The sequence below is a fragment of the Netta rufina genome, assembly GCF_964035555.1.
Source record: "Netta rufina genome assembly, chromosome: 15".
NCBI classification, from domain to species: domain Eukaryota; kingdom Metazoa; phylum Chordata; class Aves; order Anseriformes; family Anatidae; genus Netta; species Netta rufina.
This window is the reverse complement of record NC_140138.1, coordinates 12049062-12063341: the sequence shown is the minus strand read 5'-3', so window position 1 is coordinate 12063341 and position 14280 is coordinate 12049062.

The following is a 14280-nucleotide window of genomic DNA, read 5'->3' as shown; positions in this document are numbered from 1 at the left end:
CCTTCGGTTCATTTCTAGCACTTTTTGAAGGAGGAATTTCATCCTGTAAATAAAGCTTCTGCCTTATTGATGTCTGTGTGTGTGTACAAAAGCAGTGCCTGTTCTTCACAGACATGAGTAGTAAGAATGGTCTGTTGTATCATAATAATAATAATAATTATTATTACTATTGTCATGAGACATGCAGGCAACAATGGGAAAAGGTAATCTTTACCCTTTTTAGAATGGACCATGAACTTCTGGGATCTCCCACCTTTGTCCTGTGAGATCTACAGATGGAAAGAACCATTAAAGATTCACATAAGTGACTGTTGTTGCTGCTAGAGGATGTATTTATATCATGTATTTATATGCGTATGTACTTATATAAGCTTGTGAAGGACTAAAACCATGTGTGTACTCCTGAGAATTAGATCCAGATGTCCAGATAGCCATCCTCTACACAGGCTCTTGTTAACCAGGTGATGACCCAGGGCCATGGTGCGTGTGTGATGCCACCCGTGTGCTGTCACTGTCCGAGAGGTGCAGGCAGGGTGAGCAGTGCCCTGGCTGTCCTGTGTTAGCTGTGCAGGGCGGCTGCATCAGCTGCATCCTCAAGGGCACTCCTCTGACAGTCAGCTGTCCCTTGCCTCCAAGATTAGATTGTGGGATTAAGTCTTTTATGGGCTGGCTATGCTGTATAATTAAAATAGGCCTAGGAGAGGCAATACGCAGCACATTCACATCTGAATTTGGGGAGGAGGGGCGGAAGGAGGAGAGGAAAGGGAAACTGTGCTTGATCATAAACACCCTGCAGCTGACAGAAAATCTCTAGTAAAGTAACTTTGCAATAGCACTTTCCACCTGCACATCCTCAGTACCTGGCTGCTTCCATTATAGTTTTCAGTACCCCTGAGGGAGGTTCCTGTGGCTTTATCCCCACCTCCAGGAGAAGAGAAAGGGTAAGTGATTTGCTCAAGGTTAAATGGGGAGGCACTGGAGATGGTGCTTCAGTCTCCTGCCTTCAAAGGAATTCGCCGCAGTGACCAAAGCAAACAGCCCCTGCTGCTACAAAGCCGGGCCGTGGCATGTCATTAACACTTTGTATCTGAGATGCTGTGTCCTCAAAGGTATCTCTGTCCCTGCAGACAAACTCTTAGTTCTTGAGCGTGGGTGAACGCTTGTCATGGTGCCAGGGTGACACAAAGTCTAGAAATTATGATGGCAATTCAGGTCATGGCATAACGGGGGAAAAATGCTGCCTCAGAAGTGTCCCCGTTTAGTGTCACTGCTAATGATTATTTAAGCTGCAGGACATGACAGATGCAAAGATCAGGTTGTAGCTGATATGACTCATGCCTTGAAATAACATTTTCCCTTCTTACATTGTGAAAATTGAGGAGGTATGGGAAGTGAAGGAAAATGGGATTTCCCTGGAGGTTAAAGATTTTCCTTTAATCAGCTTTCATAAAGTTAATTAAATGTTTGGAACAATGGCTCAGTCCCGGGATCCGCCCGCTCTTGCGTAACCCTCTCACAATACCGTTTTCACTTTCATGTTTATTTGCCAGCATGATTCAAAGTGAGAGCTGAGCAAGACTCCCGCTCCGAGGAGCTACTTGGCTTTTGGGAGAACTCGGCTCCCTCTGTTATATTTCCCAACAAGATAAGATGCAGACTCTCCCCTCCTGAGAAAGGGCAGCCAAGAGGGCTCGCAGCACTTTCTGTACCATTGCTATCCTATCTGCAAGTGGGGATAATAAAAACTCATCGGCTTTATAGAGGTATTTGGAGGTTGGTGCATATAAATATATACCCACCCATGAGGAGAAATAGGTGTGTGTCAATGGAGATTGATACGTGGATAGACGTATTCTGGTTAACACAATATATCTCAGTGCTACGTGTTCCTTGACGTTTTCACTCTTCCTGTAGGGTAATTGCTCTGTGCCCATGGGAACCATAATTTCCAGTCCTTCAGGCAATGGGTTGAGTGTTTCGTGTAACCCAGGCTTGTGTGACACACACTGAGAGCCTGAGGGAAGAGAAAATTTGGGGAATGGTTCATAGGTTCATGGGACGACACTGATTTCCCCAGTGACCTCACCCCATGAAAGCAGGAGCTATGCCGGACAGATTGCCACAACCCAGAAGGTCTTGGTGCCAAGGAGGTCTGTCTGTCCTGGTGGTCTGAGATGTGTCTGTGTGTCCTAGAGCTGCTCTGGCAATGTCATCAAAGCACCCAGAGGCATGTACAAGGGTGTGCAGGTGGGCAGAGCCACAGTCTGGCCATCTTTTAAGCTGGAAAAGGTTTTATTCAAAGCAAAGATTTTTGAAACTTATGAATGTCAGGCAGTATCAGAAAAAAACAATCAAACAAGGAAACTGTCCCGTGGTGGGGACAGTAGCTCGGGGTGCAGGAGGGCACCTACATCGGTGCAGGCTCTTGCTTCCCCAGCAACATATTAACATCTCCGCCAAAGCTGTTTAAACACAGCCAGCCACTAGCCGTGCAGGCTCTCAATGGCAGTTTCCCTGTTGACACAATGCTTTTGTCTGCTCCGAGGAGGTGCTCTACAAACATGAATGTTGGACGGTTTTCATGTTACTTATTTCTGATTCATTGGTTCTAAATTAGTAGCTCAGAGGCACGTAGCTTTTGTATGGGCAGGGGAGGAATTGCCTCTCTTCTCCCCGCCTCTGAAAACTTTGACCTGTTCAGATCACAAACTGTAGGAAACCTCTGAGGCGAAGTCCCAGGTACCGCCAGCAGCCAAGGGCTGAAGTAAACAGATTAGGTCTGTTGAAAGGTGTTTTAAGGGAGTTTGGAACACATGGCTGCTTGCAGCAACCTAATATACCACAGGCAAGATTGATTTCAAGACTGATTTTGATAGCGCGAAGGCTTCTCCCTTAATATAGGAATTGGCTGTGTATTTAGTACATAAAATCCATTTCTTTTCTGCTTGGCAGTGCGAGACATGAGAGATCGTAACTTCCTCTCCACACCCCTTTGATTAGCAGAGGAGTGGCAGGAGGAATTTTTCTTCTCTTGGTCATTTGGGCAACCTTTGAGCCCAGTTTTCCCACCCTGTTCCCCGAAAGGAGCTGCAGAGGCCACGCGAGCGAGCTTTTGGCCAGCTGGGAGCCATCAGCTGCCTTCAAAGCCTCGGCAAGCCCTTCTGCGATAAATCCATGGCGAGGTGTGTAATGTGCGTGGTACCAGCCCTGTATCCCACACAGTTCCCATCTCAGCAGAGGCAGCATTTTTATTTATTTATTTATTTATTATTATTATTTTTTTTACAGTGGAATACAAAAGGAGAACCCATTTCTTGAATTTATTTTATCTAGTGGAGCTGTCAGGGTTATCAGTGTTGGGTCTTTTCATACTCATCTTCCCTGAGGGCTGCTGGCTGTAGGTTTTTCCACCCTTTTGCAGGCGTGGGGTGGCAAAGCCCAAAGATCTGTTCCCTGCCAGATCTTCCCTTGCAGATGGCAAAGGACATCATTAACTTACACATGAAAGAAACACACAATGCTCTGCACATTTTCAGCAGAGACAAGTGGAAGTTTTGTCGTCACCCTGGCCTGGCATCAACTCCCAATTCTCTTTTGTTTCCTCTCCCTGTGAATCATTTCTCCTTTCCACTTCTCTTTTGTTTGCTCCATAATTGCTGGCTTAACCTGGAGGCACAGGTTTCCCCGTGGAAACATCTCCACGCTGTCAATCAGTGAAGGAGAGGTGGTACAGCTGGTACAGTCCTTCCTCCCTCTCAGGACTGAATGAATCATCCCTTGAATATGCAATATCAGCCAGGACAGGAGCCAGGATCCTCAACAGACACACAAATTCCAGCATCTCTGGAAACATTATTTCCACATTTTGGGCAGACTAAGAAACAGTAAGTAAACAAGTAAGCTGTGGCATTTGCAATCTCTGTAGTTTTATTTAAAGTGACTGCCTGTGCTCTAAATGCCTGTGTGGGTATTAAAAAATACAAGGAGAAAAGCATGTATCCTTGATCTGATAATGCCCAAGGCAGCTTCACAGTATGGCCCATTTAATGCCATTGAGCAGTCCATTGAACAATTAAGAACCCACCAGAAACAGTAACTGCCTGCTTTCCTCCTGAAAATTCACACAAACTGATGCATCCCAACCCCCCTCTGTTTTTGACCTCTCCCAGTTTTGCTGTTTGTCCCTTATTTCAGTTCCTTATTAAGATATAAACCCAAAGATGTTCATGCATCTGCTGAACATAAAAGCACTTTGACTGGGAGCAATGGTGTTCCTTCATGGAAACAGGAGCAGGTGGCCCAGGCGTCAGGAGACCTCTGGAGGAGACCTCTGGAGAAGACCTGTGCTCTTCCCTTCCCTGTGGATGGAGCTCACACTGTCCAGAGCTCCAGCCATACTGTTCAGTCTATACATAATAGCAGTCACACAGGGCTTGTGGAGAAAGTTTCAGATGCTATAACATAAGTGGGACAGTAACAAAAGATGAAAACCTCTGTGCCTCAGTTTCCAAACTGGTAGGTTAGCTGGGGTTCTGCCATCCCAGCCAATCTACCCTCCTTTGCCTGCATTTCCCAGCTTTTTTTCTACATTAAGAGAAGTCTCCCACCTTTTCTTAAGGCCACTTCCTTCGATACAATTCTGCCTTTAAACATAACAAAAGCATGCTTTTTTTTTTCCTGCTCCAAAATGCACATTCCTACAGAAATCTTCATGTCTCCTTAATTTCTTCTCTTTCTTCTGATGGTGTCAGTGCTGTCTCTTGCTCCCATATGGAGATGTTTCCCAGCCTTTTGTCCTTTTCACATACGAGCAGCGAAAGGCACAAGGGCTCCTTCCCTCAGACAGGTTCTTGTTCCAGAATGTTTTCCTACCAAGCAAAGGCCAATTTCCTCTGCTTGATGTAGGGATGTAGCTGGGGAATCAGAGAATATTCACTGTATGATCAGGTAGTCCATGATACAGCATTTTGTAACATCAGATGTTTTTCCTAACGTCTCCTGAGTTGTGTTGAAGAATTGGGTAAAACTGCCCCCGAATAAGTACACGTATGTATGCATTTCACTGTTCAATGTGTGTAAAATGGGTGAGAAACACTGATCTGACTGAGTGGAGAAATACTGGTCAGGAGGGCTACAATATTGTTTTCTGTACTCTTATTGATACTAATAACTAAGATTTTTTTCTGCTTTGTTTTCGTGCCAAGGTTATGACTACAAGTTAACCTTCATCAGTCCTTCTGATGATAACAGTAAAAGTGAAGTACTGTTAAAATTATCTTCCTATATGTTTAAACCACTATGGCACTTTTCCAGGCAGTGTTTGTACCCCTGTTTATGCCGCAGACCCTGGTGACCCTAGAATACTTTTATTTATGACAGCATAAGCATCATTTCCATGGCAACATGCTTTTCAAGCTGCAGATTGAGGATTGCAATTTCCTAAGCAATAGAAGAAGCAATGGTGGATTTTTTTCCTAATCAGCTAGTAGCAACTTTCACGTGCAAAATCCTTCAGCCACGACAAATCATTTAAAAGCTACATTACAATCAACACAGTTTTAAAGCTCAGCATGTTTAGCCTAAAAATAAAGAGAGTTATATCCAGTTGTTTAGTGGAAATGAAGATCATGCAATGACATCCTCACTGCTACTCCAGCAAATTGTTTTCAACTTGCTCTGAGATGCAGCCTAATGAGGAGCAGAACGGTTTACTTCACTAGAATGAAACATTATTTACAGAAAGACTGCTGCATGATTATAATCCTGTGTGGATATCCTTTTGGATAATGCTTTCCCATATTGGAGGAGATGACCAAACCTGTTTGAACACAGTCCAAGCTATCAACAAAGGAATGTTATTAACAGATAGGTTGGTTAGTGGCTTGTGTGAAATTGCCCTTAGTACTTTCTGCCTTCAGAGAGCACTGGGGTGGAGCTGAGCCCCAAGACAGAGAACCTGCCTGTGCATACACACACATGCCTGTGGAGCCCTTCCTGCTCTTGATGGCAGCATAGGCAGAAATAGAGAACTGGGTCTATAAGGAAGTACTGCTGGGAAGCACCACAGTATTGCTTCCCTCTCCAAAATATCATTTTTCAGAGGTGCTGTCACCTCAAAAATGGGGAAGCTGAGGTGCAGGAAGATGCAATGATGTGCCCGAGGTTCCCTGGCTGGGGTCCCAGGGCACTTTCCTGTCTACATGGCCCATTGATCAGAGTAAATTATATCTAAAATATTGCTTTAGGGAATTCAGAAAAAGATGAGGATTTTTTCCTGTTGCATCGTCCTTGAAAGTAATGGAATCCCACTTTGTATCCAGGCAGGTTTTGCTGCTCACCTGGCCAAGCCCAGGAAACTGCTGCATGTTGGTAGGCTTAGCAGAACTGAATCAAATCTCTGAATATTATCAGTTACTAACATCTCTAATTCCCAATCAGGGGACCAATGAATATTTTCTGCCCCACGGAGAAGTGCTCACCCTCACATTTGCTGGCGATGGAAAAGGAGGAAGGCTTTTGAGCGTGCTCTTATGGTTTCAAACTTGAACTTGGAACTGTTTGTTTTTGCTACGCCACCCCTTCCGCCCTAGTTAATAGTCAACTTTGAAACCCAGCTTTATGTCCCATGTGTTTGATTTACATTTCAAATGCAGGGCCAGCAGGGCAGGCTGTCTAAATCACTTGTCAGCACAAGGGAAGGAGGTGACACAGTGGGAGGAAAAATTGAGACATGGCTATGCCCAGTATAAACTCTGTAGCAGCTGGGTAATGCTGTTACAGGGAGAGTCCCCAGCAAGCAAGAACTGCTCACCTTGCTCAAAGGTTGAGGTCTAACCCAGGCAACACACAGGGACTAGCTTGTCTCCTTTGATTTATGCCTGATTCTTCCAATGCTGCAACCCTGCATCCTGTTTTCCTTGTCTACTGCAGCTGTACATTAAGGTGAGGGCTTGGAAAGACCTAGCAAAAGAAATTTATTTTGAAACCAAAAATAGCCTGTCGTGATTTTATTTTTTTTGGTCAGCATCTTGCAATCTTAAATTTTTCACCTATCTGTAGCTGGATTGACACACAGGAAACCTATCTAATGGCGAGTCGGAGGGCACAGGGCAGAGTGAGTTCATGGGCCACTTTTGAAAATGGTCTGGCTGGAAATATCATTTTCAGCTCTCTTTGATGAGGTAACATCAAGGAGCAAAGCGACTGCACACACCACGCAGGCCAACACTGAATGGTTTGCAGGGCCAGTCAATGGAGCATTGAGGAAAGGGGAAACATTTGCAGAATCAGTCAAAAATGAATTAGGTGTGTTTTAAAGCAATTACTTTCCAGACTGTTGACTCTGAATGACACAAATATGATCAGCTGGTCCTTAGAGACCTTCACAGGCTTGACCTGATGGACGTGGTGATGCCTAATCCTGCCCTTGCTGATGTTGCCCAGAGTCACACATGTGCTTGTTTCGACAGTTTTTGAGCAGTCCTGCTGGCTGCCATGCGCTGACCTGATGTGTTTGTACAACAGAACGACCTGTTCCTTTCATCTTTTAAATTATACACTAGATCCTCAGGCTGCAGAGGGAGCAACCATCATAGAGATGGCAGATGACAGAGCCAACGCAAAGCCCCAAGTCTACCTCCATCAGAGGCTAGCATGAGCCTCATGCCTCTCCAGTAAGCCCACACCCACCGCAGCTTCCCAGGGTTTTACTGGAAATAGCTACGTCTGCTTCTTGTGAGCATGTTAAAAACTACCTGCCAGATTCAGCCAATGTAAAGCCCCATAAATTCATTCACCAGCTTTATTCCCGGAGAACTGCTGCTTAATGCTCTGCTTCTCCATAGCTACAATTTCTCTCAGTTTATTTTAACGACGGTGCCTTGCTCTCAGTTTCACCACACACATCCTCTATATTGCTAAAAACATACTGATGAACATGAGCTGTATTACCAGAAATCACATTCCAGTTCCTGTTCCTTGGCTCATTTCTCCCTCATTTCCCATTACCTTCCTATTTTAAGACTGCATGCATGACATACCTGTCAGCTAGATCCACTCAAATATTTATCCAGTAATTTAATCAGAGAATTTCATGGTAGGTTGCTGACTGCATTGATGATTTTCTCCTCATTCACATAGCAGTGCATTAGAGTGCTGGAAAGCTGCAGGTTCATGGAGATGTATGAACTCAATGAAATTTATAAATTGTAAAGAATTTCCCCTTTTTCTTGCAGCCCTTGAGACCTGTGAGGTGCCTCAGCCATATGCTGCACTAATGTGGAAGGGGAAACACCTGAGACTGACCGCACTTGGGCATCACTGTGACTCTGAAGTGGTCTCAGCAGTGGGCCAGCCACCAGCACATGCCAAAGAGAAAGCAAGTAGAAGAGGGGCAGAGTCCACTAAAACAGAATGTGAAGGGTTTTGGCTTTAAATTTTTGAGGACACCCTCTTTTTGTCTTCTTAATCTGCAACCTATCTAAAGGCAATCATTAAGGAGAGAGAAATTACAATTCATGGGAGGCTGTTCCTCCCAAAGAACCTCCTTTCTTATTCCAATCATATATGCCAGACGAGAGCAAAGTTATATAATATACGAAACCTCCAGACTGTGCTCTTGAACCCCACCATGATCCCAGGCTGGATCACTCCTCAGCTGGGCTCAATTCCCAGCCAGAAGGAGCTCCTGAGAGCCAGACACCAAAGCTGAACCCCAAAACCCACCCCTCTGCATGCCCCAGGGCTGGTGAGCCCCAAGATCTAGTGGTTTGGCTAATCAGCCCATTCCTCACCTCAAAATGGGGCCTCAAACAAAGGGAGGAGAGAGAAGTGGCACCCTTTTATAGTGTGAGTAACAGCTCAGCAGTATGTTCCCCCAAGGCAAGGCATGCTCCACACTCAATGATTTCAAAAGAAGATGAAAAAAAAAAAAAAAAAAAGGAATGAGGAACTAACTCAACACACACTGTAGGTAGGTTTTGGCTTCTCTGGGGAGGATTAGAGTATAAAATTCTAATTCTGTATCTGCTTAATGTGTTACAAACAGCTTTTCCTTTTTCTTATTCCCCCTCCTCAAACCTGAAAACACTGCTTCTTTACCAGATAGCGCTCTGCCTTGACAGGATGGGAGAAATGTTGGGTATGTATAGATAGAGATATTCTATCATCTACTTCCATTAATAGGTACGAAGAATAAGGATATAAAAGATAATCTCACTTTGTTGCATCCTGTGACCACTCTTCAAGAATCTCGTTACTTAATGTTTGAAACATCCTTTGGAGGTAGATGAACATAATCACCCCCCACTCATTCCTGGCTCTGGAAGCAGCAGCGCACTTAGATACACGCTTACTGCAAGCCCTAGCTTTAGCCACAGCAATTCAGCACTTAAAACGTGTATGCTTAAGGGCTTTGCTGCACTGGCTGAGCTAGTGTGCTTGATATCTTGCAGGATAGGGTAGGAAGGCAGAGAGAGATTAAGTATTTTATCATGTTCCCAGGGAAGTTCACCACAGTTTCATTGATTTCTGCAGAAAATAAGCCATTCCTGAATAGTTTGCACAGCTGGGAAAGAAGCCCAGGAGATCCCAGTGTCCTATCCTTTCCCCCAACCATTATGCCATACTTCTCCTGAAAGGAAAATGGGACATGGGGGAATTTACACATTCTCTTGCAATCATGTAGGTTGCTCCAAAAAGAAGTAACATTCTTATGTAGCTAATGTAAATCTATAGTAATTACTTAATGATACAACTAAATCTGTTCTAAGCCCTGCAGAAAGGCTGCATTAGGTGTAAGTGCAAGACTGGAGACTGCCTTTCAGAATACCTTGGCAGTTTTACTAAAATAGCAGATAAAAAGAGATTCATGCAACATTTTCAAAAGCGTGGATTTTTTATTTTATTTTATTTTTTTTTTTCCTGCAGTACCCTTACTTAGCTGAAATTCCAGAAGTGATTGCATTTTACTTGGGAATATCTCCTGCAGAAGTGGCACAAGCCGTAGTAGGAAATAACTTCAAACTTATTGAAATTCATTGCATTTTTAGTATATCAGCAACCTCAAACTGTTCTTGTTAATTGCTGAAGAAATACTGCCTTTGCTTCTCAAACAGCATTAGCTGATATCAGCCAAACTAGGAATATGAAAACATTTCTCAGCTGGAAGATCTCCTCTCAAGACTTTCATAGATGCAGTCAGACTAGGTAGTTCAGCGTGCCCTGATTTTCTCAAAGCTCTCTCAAGAATTATAATAATAATTGCAGTATGTTAGTTAGTCCTCAGGGATAGCTCCATTTTCCATGCATGTAACCTTTACTGCTTTGGGATGCAAGCTATTTGTTTTGGCAGCCTGAAACAACCCATAACTTCACCATGATAACCATTTTTAGTTTGGCCTGTGGATTTTTTTTTTCTTTTTCAAATCCATCTGTCCTGAGAAGTCAAATTCCTGATTTTATCTTGCACCACCCACCCTCTTTACTTACAAAGACCTCAGAACAATCCTTCTTCTCTCGCCTTGCTCTCTGGCTTTCCCTTGCCGTGTTCACAAAGAGGTCCATGTTTCTGTTTCACTATTTCTGTGTTAAATATATCTGTCCTGAAATTTCTGGACACTGAGGTAGGGAGGTTCCATGTTTATTACCTCACAATAACATCTGAATTACATTTGTTGAATTTACAAGTTGTTAAGAACAAGAAAAACAATCCAGAAATCATTTTCCCGTCTGCCAATATTACATGTAGGATTTGGGTTGTTAGGTCTTGCATCATTACCGGGAACAGAGATTCTGTTCTTTGGACTTAACAAAGCTGTTGAAGATGGGTGCGTGCATTAGAGAAGCGTGCATTTCTGCCATCCTGTTCTATTGCTTTCAGAGGAGAAAATAGCAAAAACATATCTGCAAGAAAAATTATTCAGTCTGGTTGGCAACAGTTTGCCATCCAACAGGTTCACTCAGGCTGTTTAAATGGGTGATTCTTTTTTCAGATGTCCAGCATCCAAATATAGCTGATTTGGGCGTTTTCTGTATTTAAAAAGAGAAGACACATTTTTTTGAGGGCAGCAGGATGAGTGCAGAGCATACGCAAGGTGGAGACTGAGACCTGAGTACCCAGTGAGAGCCCTCAACTGATTTTCATTGTCACATTATCCTGGAGGAAAGGCTGTAATTAAATTGTAGTAAAGTGTGGGTCTGCTTCACACTGCATGGGGACCAAGTTCAGAACAAAATCTGCAGAAGGGAGACAGCAACAAGTCTGTCTTTGCCTTCTTCCTTCAGAGTGTGGCCCCCCTGAGCTACATCACTTTTGCAGGGTGTGCTCTGAGCAGCTGCCCAAGTGCAATTAGACCTGAATAAACCCAGTGATGGGAGGAAGAATTGTTGAAGAATTGCCTTAGGGGTGCTGGGAAAGTTGTGGAGATTTGTGTGACACTGCAAAAAATGCGCCAGAAAAGCACATATTTTTTTTACCACTATTTTAGGTGTAGGAACAAAAGGATTTTGAGTCTTTCTTGCTTCCCATAGAGTGAAAAGCTGTTCCTCCAGGTTCATCCCAAATCATCTGTGTGACAAATTGCCTTCTGGAATTAGCAGGGAGAGACACTTTGGCCTGTTACGCAGAGTTAGCAGGGTTTATTTGGTTTATCACAGCCAGCTTTCCTGCACTCCAGAGCCATGCTTGCTCCCAGCCAGATGTTCAGAGGTGAGCCCAGCATTTATGCAATGCCTCATCGGACCCGCTGAGTCCTCACTGACAAATACATGCAGGAACACTTGTTATCTGCTTGGTTTGTTCATGGGGGGCATACAAAACTGCCTCATGGGCTGGATTCAGTTACTGGCACTCCCAAATGGCCACCTGTGGTGGGTAGCCAGGGATTTTTTTGGTTTTGAAGCTATGTGTCCTTAGACTCATGCAATCACCCCATTTTTGTTCACAATCAACACTGCAACAAACTACGCTGTGTTTTGAGAACCCAAATGTATAGACGTAGAAATATATTTCAGCAACATTAATGTGTTTATTCCCATGATTATGAGTGAATGAACTTTCTAATAATTAATATTAGTGTATTAATAGCAATATATTTAATATTTTAATATTTTTCAATACATATATTAATGAGTAATTCCTAACTAATTAACATCAACACTTTTTCTTTCCTGATGAGTCACATCACTATTAACCAGTTTGTTCTTGGGAAACTAGAACTCAGAAGGGTCCCAGTTCCCCCCAAGGCTATACAGCATACTAGTGGAGGATATAGAACCTGGGCTCAGGAGCCAGCTCAGTTCCCAAGCAGTCACATGGGAAATTTGGCTTCTTTACTCACAGGCTTTGCTCAGTCAAAAAGTTGATTGCTTCTGGGAGTTACATTTGAAACAGACTTGCAAGATCAAAAATTTTTGTTTTGTTTTGGTTTTGTGTTTTGTTTTTGGTAATTACCGTTGTTTTCAACATCCCAGTCTGAGGAAGTGCTGGACCAGTCTCTGAGCCGTAGCTGGAAGGCGCCCTGGGTCACTTAGGGGTGGGAGTGTTGCTGGGTGAGCAAAGACAAACCACATCACAGGCTTCCCTGCGTGTCGAGGGAATGGTTTCCACCACTTGCATAATGGCAGAGTGGCAATTAGCCCAGGGAGAGAGGGTGAAAACAGCTGATCCTTCTCTTGGGTACAAGGACACTGCATCCGATGCTACCAGCAGCTGGTTTTGGCTGTCCATGGCAGTGGTGCTGCTGGGTTTGGGGCTGCCCTCTTGTTTCTGCATTTCCCTACTGCCTGCTTCAGTGCCTGCCCCTGGCTGCTTCTTTTCTCTTAGGGAAAAGTATGTTTTGCCACCAATATTTAGAAATGACCTCAGTTTTGTCATTTCCCACCCCCATGGTTACTCCTGATCCAACACTGTGAAGAATTAATCTTCTTGATGGTGTCTAGGAAACGTCTTTGTTTAAATCTGCTCTGCCAACCCACTGCCATAACCTAGGCTCACAGATATGTCTCTTTGCACACAGGTGTCATTCCTCCGGATCTTTTAAGTTCTTCTGCTAAACTGCAACCCATTTATTCTGGTTATCTAGAAATCCTCCCTTTCCCTTCAGCCCAGTCCACCTTTCATCCCAACCATCTGGAAAACTGCTGTTAGGCAATGGTATCTTGGTCTAATTTGTATGAAATAATTGATTTATTGCTGCTACATACCTTTCCTGATTTTCCTAGGCATGGTAGAAATAACAGGCTGTTCTAGTCTTAAAGAACTTTATATAAATTGCATTCACATACAACATATCTCAGTGATAAGGGGACCTGAGCTCAAAGGAAGCCGCACCATATCTTAACTCTCTGGAGTTTTGGAGGGTTTATTTTAATAATAGCCTGACTTTAGCATATACAATCTATGGTATTTGAAAAGCTTAAAACAACAGCCACAGGAGGATCCTGTCGTACGTTTTGCAACCCGTTCTCACATCAACAGAGCGCTGATCCTGCATGGAATTCATTCCACATTTTATTCATTATCTGAATGAGTTATCAAGACAGCTCTCTGCCTGGCTTGAGGTACCAACATAGTGCAGACAGATTTTTTCCCACAGAACTCTCTGAAGCGATACTGTCAGCATAGCTATATTTAATGGGTTATACCCATGCAGTCAGTCTCTCAGTGCAGAAGAAATAGTTTACAGTCTCTGAAACCCTACACTCCTTTCTGCCATGGAACAGGAAAAAGTAACATCTACCATCATTCCTTTTGCATTTTGCTGGATCCAGGGGGAAGGGAAAGCCAATAAAACAATGAGGACATTGAAAACAATATTCTAAGAGGCAGAGTAAGGCAAAAAAATAAAAAATCAGTAGTCAACATCTGCAAGCAATCTTCAACCACAGCTAAAGACTGCCTTTAAATCCACATGTCATGCCCTACTTACCTTTGCTTTAGGCTTATTACTAGTTTAGAAATAACCTGTGATCTTCCATATATCATTGTTTTTGCTGAATGAAGAGTTAGCACAAAGACTGTTGCATGCAATGAGGTTTTTCTCCAAGTTAAATGCTGTTAAGCAGACAATAACTGACATTTTAGAGAGATAATACAGGACAGCTTTATGTACCCTCTGAGTTTTCTGTGACATCTTCCTTCAGGATGCCTGAAGGAGCTCTTTGCCACATACAGTAATGTAAAGGTCATCTGTCCTGAAGTGATTTCAATGAAATAAAATTTCCTGTTTCCTGATTTCAAAAAAAGGTCCAGTTCATGAACATGGTAGAGAAATGTCATTT